Source organism: Chelonia mydas, chromosome 4 (assembly GCF_015237465.2).
Source record: "Chelonia mydas isolate rCheMyd1 chromosome 4, rCheMyd1.pri.v2, whole genome shotgun sequence".
In the NCBI taxonomy this organism is placed as follows: Eukaryota; Metazoa; Chordata; order Testudines; family Cheloniidae; genus Chelonia; species Chelonia mydas.
Window position 1 is genome coordinate 124939410 of NC_057852.1, and position 19057 is coordinate 124958466.

The window sequence follows — 19057 nt, forward strand, 5'->3', positions numbered from 1 at the left end:
ATGCACCGTATGTGTGAGAGAGGGTTTGAGTCACATGACAGCAGAGGTGAAAGTAAGCCGGTACGCCCCGGTACGGTGTACCGGTAAGAGCCGGTGCGCCGTACCAGGACCGGCTTTCAGAGAGGGCAATTTAAAGCCCTGGGGTAGCTGCGGCGGGGATTTAAAGGGCCCTGGAGCTCCAGCCGCTGCTACTGCCCCGGGACCCTTTAAATCCCGGCCTGAGCCCTGCTGCCCAAGCCCTGGGGTAGCGGCAGTGGCTGGGCTCTGGCGGGGATTTAAAGGGCCCCGGAGCTCCAGCCGCTGCTACTGCCCCGGGACCCTTTAAATCCCGGCCTGAGCCCTGCTGCCCGAGCCCTGGGGTAGTGGCAGTGGCAGGGCTCTGGCAGGGATTTAAAGGGCCCCGGAGCACCAGCCGCCGCTACTGCCTCGGGGCCCTTTAAATCCCCACCTGAGTCCTGCTGCCGAAGCCCTGGGGTTGGGGTGGGAGCAGTGGCAGGGCTCTGGAGGGGATTTAAAGGGCCAGGGCAGTAGCGGCGGCTGGAGCCCCAAGCCCTTTGAATCCCCACCTGAGCCCTGCTGCCCGAGCCCTGGGATAGCGCGGCGGGGCTCTGGCAGGGATTTAAAGGGCTCTAGAACTCCAGCCGCCGCTACCGCCCCGGGCCTTTACATCCCCGCCAGAGCCCTGCTGCCGAAGCCCTGGGGTAGCGGCAGTGGCGCTCCAACGGCAATTTAAAGGGCTGGGGTGGTAGCGGTGGCTGGAGCCCCGGGGCCCTTGAAATGCCCGCTGGAGCCCTGCCGGCGCTACCCCAGGGCTTGGGCAGCAGGGCTCAGGCAGGGATTTAAAGGGCTCGGGGCTCCGGCAGCTGCTACCACAGCAGAGCCCAAGGCCCTTTAAATCTCTGCCAGAGCCCAGAGCCCCGGGGTAGCGGTGGCAGCCGGGAGCCCCCAGGGCTCCTCAGTGATTTAAAGGGCCCGGGGCTCCGCTGCGGTAGCGGCAGCTGGAGCCCTGAGCCCTTAAAATTGCCCCCGAGTCCCAGGGCTCCCAGCCGCCTCTGCAGCTGGTAGCTCGGGGGTGATTTAAAGGGCCCCGGGCTCCCAGCCACCACTACTGCAGCTGGAGCCCTGGCCCTTTAAATCAAGATTTAAAGGGCCGGGGGATTTAAGGCCCTGCCTCTTCCGGTTGAGGCCACGCCCCCTGCTCAGGACTCCGGCATACAGGTAAGTCCTCTAACTTACTTTCACGCCTGCATGAGAGTGAGGAGACCTGCGATGTTATCAGTGTTAGCTGTATATGTTATCTCTCTAGGTACTAGAAGTGGCTGTTGGAGTGGGGAGTGGCAGAGTTGCCTTGCGGTTAGGGGTTGTGGTTGCTGCAGGTTTGCCTTGTGGTGGGGGGATGGGCCTTTTTTTTTATTTTTTAACATTTCAAAAGTGGCAACCCTAGCAAGCACTCTAGCTTAGAATCGAGAAAGTATCTCAAAAGTAGCCCAGACAGGTGCAGGAAGCAGGTCCCAGAGAGCGGTCTGAAGAGAAGCCCCCAAGTGCAGAAGCACCTTTAGTTTGTTTGGGACTTTTTAGTTTGGACTTTCGCTACTCTGGAAGGGGTTAGGGTTGTTTGTGAGTTGGCCAGAGGGCTTAAGCCCCTTCTTCTCCACAGACTAGTGTCTGTGGGAGGGAAACTGAAGCAGGAAGTGCCAGCCACACCACATTTGACCAGAAGGGGCACGACAAGGCAGCCATGCCCTGAAAGAAGTTTATTCTGATTCCCTCCATTTTTTTTCTTGGGGGGTAGGGAGAAGGAAAGGGAAATTGTTCTCTAAACAGAAACACTTGTAGGAACATAGGAGTTGCCAGGCTGGACCAGACCCAAGTCCATCTAGTCCAGAATTCTATCTCTGACAGTGGCCGGCACAGATGTGCCAGAAGAAGGTGTAAGTAACCCTGCAGTAGGCAGTTAAGAAACAACATGTTTGCAAGGAAAGCGTCTTCCTAATACCCCCTGGCTAGAGGTTGGATTATGCCTTGCATCTTGAGGATTTATATCCCATGCAAAATTCTAGTTTTCTTTTTCATCCTCCCTATTATAACTTTGGATGTGCTTGATATTCATATAAATATCCAATACTTTTCCCAGTTCCATGAAATTGTCTGTGTGGAACATACAAACTGGAAACCAAAGTACTGAGACAGTGTGACAAAGTACTGAGACAGTGTGACAGATCGATAATTCGAGTTAACTAATGATATGTGAGGCATGTGTGTACTTTATTAAGGATTTTTATCTGTACCATGCACAAAGTGAGCTGTAGCTCACGAAAGCTTATGCTCAAATAAATTTGTTCGTCTCTAAGGTGCCACAAGTACTCCTTTTCTTTTTGCAAATACAGACTAACACGGCTGCTACTCGGAAACCTGTACTTACATGGTGGCTCAAATTAATTTTACTTCTATCAAATGTAATGTCACCAAATATTCTGGACAAGATAATCAGATCTGTTGCCTAATGTGCAATGATTGAAATAGTGGATTTTGTGCATGGTACAGATAAAAAAGATAATGTGGCACAGTCTGCTACCCTTGTGTTGGGTAGGCAGGACACGTAATGAGCACAGTGTCCTTGCAGTATTTCCTTCCCACAAATCTGTAATGAAAATTAGCTCCCTGCTGTTTAGATTCTGCAGCAATCCTAACACAACAGAAATTGCTCCAGATTCCCAAATCTGACCCCTAAATTAGAGGGATCAAGGGGTCAGTTTGGAGGGTTTAACCCATCTGGTTTATATGCTATAGTGTGCAAGTAATGACAAACTAATTAATATGCTATGCACAATATTTTATAGGAAATGTAACTTACATGACTCAGGTTATCCTGTACCTTTATAGCAAGCAGCTTAGTGTAGGAATACAAGATTGACAAAAGTATTATAGAGCGCTATTTCCACAATATTATGTACATATATAAGCCAAGCTATGAAGGTAGACGGCGACTACCTTTTAGCAAAACTTTTGATTCATCAGTAGACTGTACAATACAAAGGTCCTACATTGAAGGTTAGCAACTCGTTTGTGCTGGGTAAAATGTCAATTTGTCTGCAAAATGTGTAGCAAAAGCTAAATATCCTCAAATTAGATCCATGGCAGCATAAATGTTTTGCCTTCTCTTGGAGTCACAGGGTTATTAAACAGCTAAGTTACTTTTCATGTGTGTAGACTTTCTATTCTCAGCCCTCATGACAAAAGCATTTTTATGATCAGAAGTACATGGCACTGACTCACATCTGACTTTCATTTGCAAGAATGTTATGTAAAACCAGATGTTGAGGTTGGTATGCTTAATTATATTGCAGCAGGTACGTTCATATCTCACAGGTGTTGTGAAAGTAAAATTCACTCGTGATTGTGAGCTGATCAGTTATGATCGCGATAATGACAATATAAGATAGAAATCAGGATAGCTCCAGTTTATTGTGCACAGGGCTCCAAGCAGTCATTTGTGCCTGTGAACAGGCCCTTAAAGCATCTGCTTCTGCTACTTGGTAGGAAGTAATAGCTAGGAGAGAGAGGGCTGGCTAATTAGGTATCTTGCAGTAGGGGTTTGCTGGAACAAATGAATGTTGGGGCTCATAATGTAAAGACAAAGGAATGTCTCAGTGACTTCAGATCCTAAATTAGGTTGTTTTATTATTCCAAAAGCTGCATTTTGGATTGTTGTTCAAGCCCCAATTCTGAATTATTCCTTAAACCAGAGCTGGTCTAATCCTGCTTTAACTGTCATCAATTAGCCATAACGAGCCATTTTGGTATGGCTACTCCCCCTGTTATGTAAGGTGAAAGCTGGCTCCAGGCTATTGGGTTAGTAGCTTGGGCGTGTAACGTTTTGCAACATTCAGCAGCGTATGCTGAATGGATTTGGCTGACGACAGCTCGGGTATTACAATCAGAAAATGGTATGAAGACAACTAAAATAAAAATTGAACAATTGAAAAAAGTCCTTGAAAAGAAATTTATATTTTAACCATGGCTAATGTTCCATCAAGTACTGATGAATGAAGAAAAGGTTTTTAATTTTTTGTAAAAGGGCAGGAATAAATGTCCCCCAAATTCAAGTTTCTAATCAGCTAATGACACAAACTCTCCAGGATGGCAGCAGCCTGTCTGATTCCTTGTTAACTGATATGCAGAACCCCTTATACTGCACAGAGGGCCATGATGCAGTGGTAAAGGATATAAAGTTTGTACCAATGTCTAAAAGCTGTGCAAGCGAAATAAATTTATATAGGAAAAATAATGCAAAAACAGGATTAGCCTTCTGGAACATCACCTGTACTAACTGCTAAGTTAGGCTAGTGACTGATTTAATGATAGCTGAGGGAAGAAGCCAAACAGCTGTTTCCCTAGATCCATTTTAAACATTTCCTTCATCCTTTCATAACACCTCACTTACAAGTATTTTGAGATCAAAGCGTTTAACTTCCTGGGTATTTTCTGCAATAGCAAATACCTGAGCTTGAAGTATAATGTGTAATGACCTTCCTCGAGAAGTGATGAGTTGGGAATGGAAATATCTGATTCTGATAGGTGCTCACAGGTGTCTTCCAAATATCCAGTCTCCACGCAGGTGTCCTAATGACTGCCATGCTTTCATGTCACGATAGTAACGAGCCCTTGTGGGATGAAGCCTGCCATCTGCTTATTAGTGATGGACAATGGCTAGGATGCTCCTCCTGGAGTAAGGGTTCTAAGGATCTTGGTGTTCAGACTGGAGTGTCAAGCTGTTCAAAAATAGATTGGATAAGCAAACTATCTGAATGTTAATGCCCAGAGCAGCAGGCACTCTGGAGTTCAGAGAGGGGCACCAATACGTGCTGTGTTCGTTTTTGACCCATCTCTGCTCTTGAGTACAAGTGTGTGTAAAAGAGAATATATAAACCAAAAATGAACTGAATCACCTAGGAGAAATGCTGGTACCTGCAAACACATGGGAAATGGCAGTGCGGGCAGGGGTGCTGGAACTATTTTAATGGTGGGAGTGCCGATGATGAAAACCATGTATTTGGGTTTGTTATTACTGCTTCATACAGCAGCACCCCCAGCACCCGTAGGTATAGCACCACCGAGGTATCAGTTGCGCCAGCCTACTTTGAGCTGTCACAGTGCCCAATAACAGCAAACCATTTCTCACATGTAAGTAATATGTGGCCACATAAGGAATTTCACAACAACTCCAGGGAATGAAGTCATATCCCCTTTCTCTGAAAGTCCGGGCTCCTACTACATGAAATATTATTACTACAATAGCATCTAGAGGCCCCAGCAGGGACTGGCACCCTGTTGTTCTAGGAGCTGTATAAACACACAGTGAGAGACAGTCCGTGCCCCAAAAAGCTTACAATCTAAATAGACAAAGACAAAGGATGGGAGGAGAGAGAGTCACAGAGAGGTAAAGTGACTGGCCCAAGGTCACAAAGCAAGTTAGCAGCAGAGTTGGGCATAGACTCTAGGTCTCGTGACAGTCTATATTCTACTTGTATGACCACACTGCCTCCACTTAAGGAGAATATGCATTAATTGTTAGCAGTGTAGGGCCTAGGACACACAATTGAGTCAATTGTGTTTTCCAAATTAACGCCAAGTTACTTCTCTCCTTTTATTAAAGGTTTCTTTTCTACGCTCAGACTCTGTGCATGCGAGTGGGGAAGTATTGCCTCTCAGAGGCACCTACTGTATTTTCCACTGAATGCATCTGATGAAGTGAACTGTAGCTCACGAAAGCTTATGCAATAAATTGGTTAGTCTCTAAGGTGCCACAAGGACTCCTTTTCTTTTTGCAAATACAGACTAACACGGTTGCTACTCTGAAACCAGAGGTGGTGTGTAATTTTCCCAGGCTACTGGGTGGGGGCTCGAACTGGTTCTGTGTCGTATTGTTGAAAAGGAACACCCAGATATTGAACTTGGCCCTGGTTGCTGCCGGCTCCACCTGGCAGAAGGGTTACATTTTTGGGGCGAGACCCAAGATTACCCATAGACCTGTGCTTTGGGGTATCAGAGGTTGGAGAAAGCTATGAGACACAGTTGCAGTATGTTTCCGGACTAAGAGAAAAACTGCAGGATGCTTATCGCTTTACACAACTTCGGTAATCAAACAAATTCAAAGATGGCCAGGACACTAAGGTTAACAGCCTTGCTTTGTGAAAAGTGCAGTTAGGATCCTTAATAAGCACCATAAGCAGTTGAAAACTCAGTTTGGTGTCCCACTTCCTCTACCGTGCCCCTTCGTGTCATGCTGGGGCATTGGTTCTGTAACGACTAAGAAGGAAGATCCTTACTGAATCTCTAACATCATATTCTGCAATACCCTGGGGTTTTCCTTGGATATCTCCCAGTTAAGAACTGACTAAACCTGACCCTGAGAAGCTTGCTGCCTGGGAGTGGTAGAGCTTAAAGCCCAAAACTCCATGAATGAAAATCTAGGCCCATTGAAAATGCAGGGAGGTTTACCCTATTTGCATCAATGGGAGTTGTGCAAATAAATCCCTGGGCACCAGGCTGACAGTTTACTCCAGAATTTTGTCTGTGATGCTAATGAATTCAGACGTGTGGCTATAATCCTACAGAGAGGATGTCTTTGCTTCTAGGAAGAAATGCCTAGTCTGCTCATAAACAAATGAACGTGTATATTCAGCAATTGGCTAGGGTGACCATATTTTCCCAATGCGAACATGGGACACTGCTCAAAGCCCCCCCCCCCCCCCAGGAGCCACCCCAGCCCTTTCTGCCTCCTGCCTCCATGGGGCTGGCCCGAGGCTCCCCTTTCCCCCCTTTCCCCCCGTGCACAGGGCTGGCTCGAGTCCCCCTTGCCACTCGCCTGCTTCAGGCTGGCCTGAGGTCCCCCTCTGCCTGCTTGAGACCAGCCCAAGCCCTCCCCCCCACATGTGGGGCTGGCCCAAGACTCCTTGCTGCCTGCCCGCATGAGGCTGGCCCAAGCCACTCTCCCGAGCCCTCCCTCCTGCGCAGGGCTTGCATTTCTGCTTCCCCCCCGTCCCTCCCCCACATGTTCCTCTGCACCCTACCAGGGGTTACACCCCACTTTTTTGGCAAAACAGCTTTTGTCCACTTTGCTCTTGCCAACTGATGGTCAGCTGACAAAAGCAAAAGGCACCAATGCCCAGTTTTGCCAAAAAGATCGGGATGGCCAGGGCTTAAAAAAGGGACTGTCCTGTCCAAAACGGGACATATGGTCACTCTAAACATCCTTGATATCTTACCCAGACAGCCCAAAGGGGAGGGAACAATGGGAAGGAGGGGGATTCCCTGAAATATTTTATATTTGTGTGACTGCTCTGCCTATTTCTGGGAAGGAGAAATAGGATAGCAGTGCAACTTTTTGCACTTATATTTTATTTTATTTTACTAGAAACTGGCTCTCCCTCTCCCCTCACCACAGCTGTCCTGGCAACTCCCAGTTGTTCCCAGTTCAGAGTTGCCACAGGTTGCTGCTGTTGGGGTGATGGTGTGTGCCTGGCGCTTTGGCATGTTTGTGTGTCCTGTTATTATTGGGGCATGCTGCCAAAATTTTCCTGAGGAATACAAACAAGGGAAGGAAAATGGTGATGTTTAACAGTTTACACCCATCAGAAGCTGACTAGAATTTCAAGGGACAAAGAACAGGAACTTTCCTAGCTTGCGGATGTTCTCTCTGCTGAATATCAAAGGTCTGATGCAAACAGTGGAGGTGTGAGAGCTTCTTAAAGAAAAGGTAGCAAGAATCCTTAATATAGAGGTTGCTATCAGCTCCTCCTGTAATACTGAAACTATCACATATTGGTAATAACAGAAAGTGTATTCTGCAGTTGGCATCTTTAGAGAAAGCTCTAGCTTCTGTTGTTGTAAACTCATAAACAGGACAAATGAACTGGCCAGCCAGTGTAATGAACAGGTGAGGGTATAAAATGGAGTTAGATTAGGTGAGGATGACATGGAAAGCCTGCTGACGGTCTTAGAAGTCAGTAAAAGAACTTTAAAAGTAATGTCAGACCTTACAGAAAGCTAAAGTAAGGCTTGCAGGTTAATAGTAATGTGCTGCCATTTAGTATATCTGTTAAAGGAGTCCACTTCGAGAACTCGGAATCAGTTGACGGCTTGTGTTTCACAGCGAATCCCTTTAGGGCTCAGATCCACAGTGATGAATGCAGTTTAAATGCCTAGCTAGATGTTGTACTTAGACTGCTGAATATTGGGTCAGCATACTGCATTGCTAACAAAAATATGTTGAACCTCAGAGTACTTTCTTCTCCAGAGCACTTTAAAAACTTTAATGAATTAATTAAGATAAGTATTATCCTAATAGATGGGGAAACTGAGGTGCAGTAAAATTAAGCGATTTGCCCAGGATCATGCAATGAGGGAGTGGCAGAGACAATATGAGAACGTTGAAGTTTCTGTCTCTTGTACAGGTGTAGACCACAATACCCAATCCCACTCTACAATTGTGTAAGTCAGTTAAAGAAAAATTGCAGAAGCTTGTGCCGGTTTGCTTCCTAATGAGTTATAACATTTGGTCATATTGTTTCTTCTCCAATTTACATTGAAAACGCCAGAAATCAGAACAGGTTTTTGCTAGTGTTAATATTCTAGTAGGAAGAATAGTATTGTTTGGGTTTGTAAATGTTCTATTCTGGTTGTCATAGCGATAACATATGATTATCTTGTTCAAGGTTTATTTAGGAAGTGCATTCAAGCTACAGTTTTAAACTGAATTAACCAGTTTTCTCGAGTGATCAATGTGATGCTTTGGACAATAATATACTTAGATGGAAATGAATATCCAATTCAGGGCCTCTGTTATCTGCATGTTGATTTTACATCATTTCTTCTTTTGTTTCCTTGTCTGCCTTTATATTTCTATCCAGAATAAAGATATCCTGTAGACAACTTGTCTAATCAATACATTTATGTATCACTTAGTAGTATACCATATGGGCACATTCTTCACTGGGTCTATTCCAGCCTTCACTGTCTCTAACCTTGGATTTACTGAGACTCTTATGAGAATAACGGCTGGATGTAAAATTATAGCCTGAGGGGTCTGTCAGACACACACTTCAAATTTCTGATTATTTATGTAGATAGGCAGATAGAAACTGAGAGAGAGAGAGAGAACTACATACAAAGTTGCCGATTATAAAAGACGTATTTCAATACTCTTCATGCTTTTAGCTGCCCCATACATAAGGTAGGGCCACAACTGTCCATCTGACAGTGGCGTGTCTCCACACACACATATATGCTGCGAATGCCCTTAAAAATGAGTTCTGGTTCTGGGGAGGTGACTGATTCGAGTGCTGTTCCCTATTTTAAAAACTGGGGATAGCTCTGAAATGTGTGTACTTTTTAAACTGAATGAACTGCTTTGGCTTGCTATGGGAAACCCCTGCAGGAAACGGCAGAAGTGATACCCCTCCATAACCCTGAGGGGTTATGCCTGCCTTTTTGTTACTTGAGTTCACAACTCGGGCACTGTGTTGGCTTCCTGGCTTCTTCTGGATCTTTACAGAGCACCACTGGTTGAGTGCTCACTTTCACCTCTGCCTGGCGAGGACATTGTGACCCTTCTTTCCTTGTTATCTGTTACCTGCAGAGGGAATTATTACAATATGTCCTACTTGCTAGGGCTATAGCCAAAGGCTGCTCAAACTCCACCCGGTGCGGAATGTGGCAGCCCATCCCTTCCTTGCATGGAGCGTATTATGTCCACATTCCACAGACAGTGCTGGCTTCCAATTCACTTCTCGGTGCCTTTCAAACGGTGCGGTTTGATCCAATCTTTTTCAAATTTAAAGACCTGCCTTTCTCCATATGTTCTACCCCAGTAGCTGAAATCTGCTAAGATGTTTGAGCTGACTGTCCCAAATTTGTACATCAGGCACTGTGGGGGGTGGGGGGGGGTGTCCTCAGGGACTGGCCTGTGACTGGAACTTACTCTGCCATTGGTCTGACACAGCCCAAGTGTATTGATCTTCGTGGCACGTTACAAACCCTACGTATTTACCCAGTTTTTTTTCTGAGTGGAGGGTTGAATTGGGTGTGAGTGAGCTGAGTGGCAGAATCAGTTTTTGTAGTTCAGGGAGTAATCTGGTGTAGACATGGAGCCAGTGTGAATTATTTTGGGAGATAAGTGTTCAGTGATTAAACTGTGCATGTGCCTAGCGCCTGAGGCTATGCACAATGTATACCAAAAAATAAATAATGAATAAAATTCTCCCCTATTTACAACCGGATCAACTTTGTTGACTTCAGGGGCAGTTACATAAACTGAGTGTTAAGACAGAATTTGGCCCACTAGGTTTAGAAAATAGATTGACTTCTTATTGTTTCTTAATTTACCATTGCCTCAATAACCGGCTGAAAAGATTTAATATAGTTTGAATGGAAAGGCCCTGATCCTGTAAGTACGTACATGTGTGCTTATTTTTAGTCCTATGAGTAGTCACACTGAAGTGTGAGGGACCGGTCACATGAATGTTTTCAAGATTGGGGCCATAGATCTCACCCCAAAATGATTTACTGAATACAGTTGTACCTATAAAAGAATTATATTTTTGTACATATACATGAATAGTCCAATGGAGAATAGAAATATTTTCCTAACCAGCTATTACCAAGCTGGAAAATGCGAACCTAAGATTAGCTCAGATAAGGATTTCCGCATGCAATTTTCAATAGACTCTGAACGTAAGGTGAATTTTCCATGCATGCAGAGACCAAAGGACATCTTCGTCAGAATAGTTACTGCGAATAGAGCAGAGGAACCACTAGATGTGCCAGGAATCAATTAGCAAATAACACAAGCAGCAAATGAAATCTTAGTACGTCAGGAAGGGGCTTCATGTGGGACACACTGAATACAAAAACATGGGTGGGGGCTGATTTTAAACTCTAGTTCATGCAGGAATTTGAAGGCTTGCACAGGAAAGGATTTGACATTTATGAGGAGCATTTAATCACTTTAGGTGGTAGATACTTTTCTGCTGATGCAGAGAAGTTGCAAGGGCCATCTGGATATGGTAATGGTGTAAGGGGAGTTGTTGCTATTTCTCAAGGCAATTAAGTCCAGTCAGTTGTTCACAGACCTATTCTTAGTATCACTCAGACTATAAACTCAAGGGTTGAGTGGGGTGCTTTATTTTAGCCTTCTGACCCAACAACTCTAAACACATGCTGCATTCTGTTTGCTGCGGATATAAGGGCTATTTGCTGCCCTGACTTTGACTTAAATGGGCTAGAATGAAGTCTATGAACTTGCAGTGGGGTGCTAATTGGGGCAAGATTCGACGTGGATAATACAGCTCTACATCTATTATCAGAGAATGGACAGATAGGTAAAGGGAAGGGAGAGGAAGGAGAGAGAGAGTGTCACTTCTCTCCTACTTATCCACCTGTGTCACAGTGACTTTTGCTTCCTATTGCTGTAACTTAAACATGAGTAAATGAGTTTGGTTCAGAATGTTGCTGTTCTGAGTGAAGAGAGTAGGGTGACCAGATGTCCCGATTTTATAGGGACAGTCCCGATTTTTGGGCCTTTTTCTTATATAGGCTTCTACTACCCCCCACCCCCTGTCCTGATTTTTCACACTTGCTGACTGGTCACCCTAGAAGAGAGAGAGGGTGGGTGCAGTTAGAGGTGGGTCGCATAAGTGGTTACCGAGAGTAGAGGACGTGGAAAGAGGGCATCCCTGTCCCAAAAAGTCAACTGAATGTACTGTGGGGGGAGAGAGATGCTGGCCGCTGTAATGGGCCCATGACTACAGTGTGGAACAGTTGTTTACAGTCACTGGCTTTGAGTATGGAGCAAGGCTGGGGGACTTAAGGCCCCGCCAATCATAAGGTCAGCCCTGTTCCTTATAGTTACAAGGTGACACACACAGAGGAACAAACCTGCTCTCTGTCCTGGCTATGATCTGTCTGTCCAGCCAAACACTTAGCGCTGTCAGATCCAATTAGAGTTACTGCTCTTCTGTGGTCTCAGCAGCAATAGAAATAAAAGAAGCTTAAAAATGTGTGCACAATCAATTTGAAATGCATTTTTATACACATTTAATCTCAGGCATCTCTGCCCAAATTGCTGTAGACAGGTACAGTTCCAATGGCCTGCATGTGCCAGGGATGAGTTTGGCCCCCATTCTGGATGGAGATAGTTACCTGTTCCCTCTCAGCTGGTAACATTTTAATGTGAGACAGTTCTTCTGTCTGCTTGCACCGCTGGGCAGCACTTCTCCCCTTGAGCGCCTTAAGTTATCTACATCAGGCTGGAGGGAGTGGAGTAACAGGCTAGGGTGGGAACCAGGAATGGACACTCGGAGTTCAACCTATTAAAATCTTGTCTGGGTTTAACAATTCCTGGGGGAGGAAACAAGGGAGAGTCTTGTTCAGCTGTGCCAGTACCATAGAAACTCTGAGTGCTGCCATTTATGGGTCTGACCTTGCTTCCATTAAAAGTAATAGAAGTTTTGCTATTGATTTCAATGGGTGTAATATTAGGCTGGGTGTTTAATACTTTTAATACTGGAAAAACCCCTTGCCATTCCCTCATAGGCGCCGACTCCGTGGGTGCTCCGGGGCTGGAGCACCCATGGGGAAAAATTGGTGGGTGTTGAGCATCCACTGGCAGCCCCCCATATGCTCCTCCCCTTCCCCCCCAGCACCTCCCAACTGCCGATGAGCCCCACCAATCAGTGCCTCCCCACACCTCCCACCTGCCGTGATCAGCTGTTTCACGGTGTGCAGGAGGCTCTGTGAGGGAGGGGAGGGAAGAGGAGCAAGAACGCGGCGAGCTATGGGGAGGGGGTGGAACAGGACAGGAAGAGGTGGGGCAGGGATGGGGCCTGGGGCGAGCCGGGGGGTCAAGAACCCCCCTGGCACATTGGAATGTCGGCGCCTGCAAAATCCCTCAACAAAGCAGCAACTTGGCACGTGTGACACAGAGACACGTCTGGGGAAAGGGTCCCCTGTTCTTTGCAAATAAATTTTGTATTGGACTTGGCAAACTCACTACACCAAACATATGTCTTGCATGTTATTTATCCATAAGGGGTAACATGTAAGGTACCTACAAAAAGCTCGTAACTTATCAAGAATCATCATCATTATGAAATGTATGGACAGGTAATATTTAAGGAATAACGTAACTATGCTGAAAGTATGTTTTATGGTCTGGATGTAAAAGTTAGTCACAGGGAGATAGTAAGTCTTGGTGATGGCCCATTTAGGCAGAATTGAGTTGTAGCCCCTTTCTGGTTAGCTGGTAATGCAATGCAAGACTCAGTTGTCTAGCCCTTATGAAGAATATCCATGGAGAACCATTAGAGACCACTGCAAACAATCAAAACCACTTGGAGGCAAAAAAGGAACATTGCAACAGACAGAGGTTCACCCTGCTTACTAATAAAGACAAAAGACTGTTTCAGTATAACACAGAGCAGGGAGAGGCACTCTGGATCCATTCTCTAAGGAAACATCTTATGAAGTGTGTGTGTGAGGGGGTATTTTTCATGGAAGTTTGGATCCTAGTTCTTGTGAAGCCTGCCAGCTCTGCAATAGAGTAAACCTACTTTACTAGTCAGGAAAGGTAACTATTGATAACTGTAGACTCTAGTTCACGTTTTATGGTTTTGTTTTGTATTGTAACCATTTTTTTCTGCTGCTTTCTCTTGATTTTAGTTGAATCTCTATTCTTTTTTAAACAAACCTTTTGTTTCATTACAAGTACTCCCAATCCTGGTGACACAGAAGTGGTGATTTAAAGTAAAACTAGTAAACTGGGGTACACTGCTCCTTTTGGGACAGAGGATCTGGGATTTCTGACAGTAGCTAGGGGCAGGGGAATGATTCAAAGGGACTCAGGGCATAAAGTGCAACTACTGTTGAGCTGAAAGGCAAAGACAGGGCTGGCATAGCCCAGAGGAGGATGCTCGAGTGGCTAACAGGCTCCAATAGGCTGGTGGTGTTAGGGAGCTAACACTTAGTTACCACAAGAAAGACTCCTTCATGCTGGAGGCTGGCGGTAACAAGGTGACTCGCAGTCCTAGATACCCTGAGTACCCTAGGTACCATCACAGTGGGGTTGGATGGTAATGGTTCTTGGGTCTTCCTTCAGAAAAAAGCTTTTTAGAAGATATTAGCTACACACAAATGGCCAGATCCTCAGCTGGTGTAACAAAACTTTAGTGGAGCTATGCTGATTTACACCATCTGAGGATCTGGTCTTAGCCGAAACATCTACACTTTCCACTGCTGTTTTTACTGCTATGGGTGACTGTAGAATGGAATTATGGGGATGAAGTTCATCTACCTACCTACATATTATTAGGTATCAGGTGCATCAAATGAAAGAATTAAAGCCACCTGGGTGTTAGCAGATTTCAGCTACTGGGGTAGAACATATGGAGAAAGGCAGGTCTTTAAATTCGAAAAGGATTGGATCACACCCCACCGTTTGAAAGGCACCGAGAAGTGAATTGGAAGCCAGCACTGTCTGTGGAATGTGGACATAATACGCTCCATGCGAGGAAGGGATGGGCTGCCACATTCCGCACCAGGTGGAGTTCAAGCAGCCTTTGGCTATAGCGCTAGCAAGTAGGACATATTGTAATAATTCCCTCTGCAGGTAACAGGTAACAAGAGTAAAGGCTCTGTAAGGAGAGAAAGGTCACAATGTCCTCGCCAGGCACAGGTGAAAGTGAGCACTCAACCGCTGCTGCTCTGTGAAGATCCAGAGGAAGGCAACACAGTGCCTGAGTTATGAACTCAAGTAACAAAAAGGCAGATGGAGGGGTATCACTTCTGCTGTTTCCTGTGGGTCTGTCAATGCTAGAAGTACAGTCATGGCAGGGGATCCAGTTACAACACAGTTCTGTTGAATTTCGGTGTATGTGGGGGAATTTTTTGTTCAGCTTAAAAGGCAGTACACACAGGGGAGTGTGCCCATTCCTACTTCCTGAGTATAATGCTGCCTGTGGACCAAAAGGGTCCTGGGTTAAACTTGGTACAACTTTGCTAAATGGTTAAGTCCATTTTCGCGTTTCACACAAGGCATGACAAATGATGGTACCTATGATTTTATCCTCCACACACTGCCTGTTTATGTGACAATCATTTTAAAACTGTATGGACTTTGAAATGTAAAGAAAAGTCACCAAGGGGAACATGCTGGTCTAGTTGCCGCCTTTGCCATACAAGACCTAAACATTCTTACCCCAAAAGGTGTGTTTTTGTTTTAGCTGATTGATTCAGTCAAGCAAATTTCCCACTTTCATGAATATTGTCAGGAAATACAGTCAGACACTGTAATTTCTGAAGTGTTTTTTTGTCCTTGGATGACTTGGCAGGAACTGATTGAGAACTGGAGGTTGCTTGGCTGTTTAAGTTACCCAATAAGGGCCTGCTTCTGCTCCCAGAGAAGCCAGCAGAAGTCTTTCCATTGTCTTCCAGAGGAAAAGAATTCTATCTGAAGAGGAAAACACTGAAAACATCCCAGCCATGGGTGGCTGCCAGTCTGTAGTCACAAGAAGTGAAAAGCTGCCCTAACTGACACTCCAGTCTGGTGACAGTGTTCCTTTTCAGCCTAGGTCTTCATGTGACGTATATTTGGTCTGTTTATTTTCACCTGCACACTTTCTGCATTTACTTTTATATTTATTTCCAGCAATGGATCCAAATCAGAACCCAGAATACAACACCACTGAACTCTGGGGAGCATTCAGAATCTGAATTCAGTCCCAGTATGAACTTCATGGCTCTCACCTTTGGTTTGAACCAAAACACAGATCCAACCATACCTGAATCCTGGATGTTTGAACATAGACTTCATGGCTTTTTCCTCCTGTCTCTCTTTTTGCTTTCTTTTTCTTTCTCTCTCTCGTGTACTCTCAAGGTTCCTTCCCCACTCTGAACTCTAGGGTACAGATATGGGGACCTGCATGAAAGACCCCCTAAGCTTATTCTTACCAGCTTAGGTTAAAAACTTCCCCAAGGTACAAACTTTGCCTTGTCCTTGAACAGTATGCTGTCACCACCAAGCGTTTTAAACAAAGAACAGGGAAAGAGACCACTTGGAGACATCTTCCCCCAAAATATCCCCCCACTGTAAAAATGATAAACAAAATAAATAGTATTTTTCAATTCACCTCATACAAGTTGTCAAGGTTCCTTCCCCACTCTGAACTCCAGGGTATGTGGAGACCTGCATGAAAGACCCCCTAAGCTTATTCTTACCAGCTTAGGTTAAAAACTTCCCCAAGGTACAAATATTGCCTTGTCTTTGAACAGTATACTGCCACCACCAAGTGTTTTAAATAAAGAACAGGGAAAGAGACCACTTGGAGATGTCTTCCGCCAAGTCCCACACCCCCTTTCCTGGGGAAGGCTTGATAATAATCCTCACCAATTGGTACAGGTGAACACAGACCCAAACCCTTGGATTTTAAGAACAATGAAAGATCAATCAGGTTCTTAAAAGAAGAATTTTAATTAAAGAAAAGGTAAAAGAATCACCTCTGTAAAATCAGGATGGTAAATACCTTACAGGGTAATCAGATTCAAAACCTAGAGAATCCCTCTAGGCAAAACCTTAAGTCACAAAAAGACACAAAAACAGGAATATACATTCCCTCCAGCACAGCTTATTTTACCAGCCATTAACCAAAAGAAAATCTCACACATTTTTCTAGCTAGATTACTTACTAATTTAACAGGAGTTGGAAGGCTGCATTCCTGATCTGTTCCCAGCAAAAGCATCACACAGACAGACAGAACCCTTTGTTCTCCCCTCCCCCCAGCTTTGAATGTATCTTGTCCCCTCATAAGTCATTTTGGGTCAGGTGCCAGCGAGGTTACCTTAGCTTCTTAACCCTTTACAGGTGAAAGGGTTTTGCCTCTGGCCAGGAGGGATTTCATAGCACTCTATACAGAAAGGTGGTTACCCTTCCCTTTATATTTATGACATGTACCGTAATCACATCAGGATGGGGTCTTCTGCTCATTCACTGTAATATAATTTAATCAGAATAAAAAGCAGCAATAGATAAATGGGTTTGTTCTGTGCCCCTACTCCTGTGAGCTAAGTGTTTGACCTTGCTGGTTTATTAACTTACTTCACCATTTTTCTTTGTTGTATTGTCCTGGATTCTATCAAGAGAAGATAAGACACCCCATGGCTTAAGTAAACTCACATAACCACAGAGTCCCTAATATCCACATTACAGGGCAAATATTTTTTCCTGCATTAGTAGTATTAGTGATCATAGTGCTACTTTTACCTGCTCTCCTGCCGACGGGCTGAAATCAGCTTTGTTTATATGATGAGCATTATGATCAAGTACTCTGTGAACCTTAAGATATGTTCTATGAGCTCTTGTATCTATATAATTCAGATAATTGGCTGAGGCATGGTTAGACTATTTGACTCCACTCCACTTGTGAACATGGGTGCACCTGGAATGCAAGTAATTTCCTAATCACCTGTTGATTGTAAGCTCCTTTTATCTTCAATCAGAATTGAATCCTGTACTATAAGTATCACCCAACTTACTTTTAGGGTTGCCAACTGTCTAATCGCACAAAACCGAATGCCCCTTCCCCAAGGCCCTGCCCCTGCTCACTACATTCGCCCTCCCACTGTGGCTCGCTCTCCTCCACCCTCACTCACTTTCACTGAACTGGGGCAGAGGGCTGGGGTGCAGGAAAGGGTGTAAGGCTCTAACTGGGGGGTGTGGGCTCTGGGGTGGGGCCAGAAATGAGGGGTTCAGGGTGTGGGAGGGGGCTCCAGGCTAGGGCAGGGAGTTCGGGTGTGGGAGGGGGTGAATGCTCCAGCTGGGGGTGCAGGCTTTGGGGTAGGGCCAGGGATGAGGCGTTTGGGGTGCAGGAGGGGGCTCCAGGCTTGGGAGTGGGGCTGAGGGATTCGGAGTGCAGGAGGGGGCTGCGGGTTGAAGCAGGGGGTTGGGGTGCAGGAGGGGTTACAGGCTCGGGCTGGGGCCAGGGATGAGGCATTTGGGGTACAGGGGGCTGCAGGTTTGGGGGGGGGATTCAGGGCTGGGGCAGGGGGTTGGGGCTTGGGGTTGGGGCATGGGCTTACCTCGGGTGGCTCCTGGTAAGTCGCACAGTGGGGCTAAGGCAGGCTCCCTGCCTGTCCTGGCACTGCGCTGCACCCCAGAAGTGGCCAGGAGATCTGGCTCCTAGGCAGGGGGGCCAGGAGGCTCCATGTGCTGCTCTCGCCCTGAGGCACCTTCCAGCCCCCATTGGCTTGGTTCCCGGACAGTGGAAGTGTGGAGCCAGTACTTGGGGTGGGGGCAGCGCCCGGAGCCCTGTAGCCCCCTCTGCCTAGGAGCCGGATCTGCTGGCCCCTTCCGGGGTGCAGTGCGGTGCCAGGACAGGTAGGGATTAGCCTGCCTTAGCCCTCCAGCACTGCCGACTGGACTTTTAATGGCCTGGTCAGTGGTGCTGACTGGAGCCACCAGGGTCCCTTTTTCACTGGGTATTCTGGTTGCTATTTCAACAAACATTCCTGCCAGTAGAAAGTTGATGAATAAGAGGGGACTGGATAAAAAATATATACAGTAAAGAATGGACTAGAGAAGATAAGTCAACCAGGACTTCATTTCTCCCCTTCTTGAAGCATAAGAATAAGGGGGCATTCACTGAATGTAAAAAGTAGAAAATTTGAAACCACTAAAAGGAAATATTATTCATAGAAAGTGTCATTGAACTGTGGGACTCACTGCAGAACAAATGTGTGCAGCTGAAATTAGTGGAGTTGGTTATACTTTTTTATCTTGATTTGGGAATTAATTTGGGTGATAGTCCAGGCTTGGTCACACTGGCGCTGAATAGAAAGTAGCTACAATATCATTTTATGATTGCACCTTGACATAAGACCCCTGATTAACCAACCCCAAACTGACCTGCCTTCTCTTTTCTGCCCCTATGCATGGTAGGCTTTGGACTGATTAATCCCTTTCTGAGGTTCCCTCTTCCACTCTTTGTGTCCCTGGGTATTAACTTT

At 45.7% G+C, this 19057-nt stretch overlaps 1 long non-coding RNA gene across 9 annotated transcripts in view; it reads left to right on the forward strand.

Moving 5' to 3' along the window:
* Nucleotides 1-19057, forward strand: part of LOC119566146 — a 161672-nt gene that overhangs the window by 94757 nt on the left and 47858 nt on the right. Inside the window, exon 8 of one of the 9 annotated variants that reach the window (XR_006290227.1) lies at nt 14666-14737. The exons of 7 other annotated variants lie outside the window; for them this stretch is intronic. This is a non-coding gene — a long non-coding RNA (uncharacterized LOC119566146). Of the gene's footprint in view, nt 1-5656; nt 5805-14665; nt 14738-19057 lie in introns of those variants that run through there. One more of the 9 variants, XR_006290233.1, reaches the window with a different exon arrangement.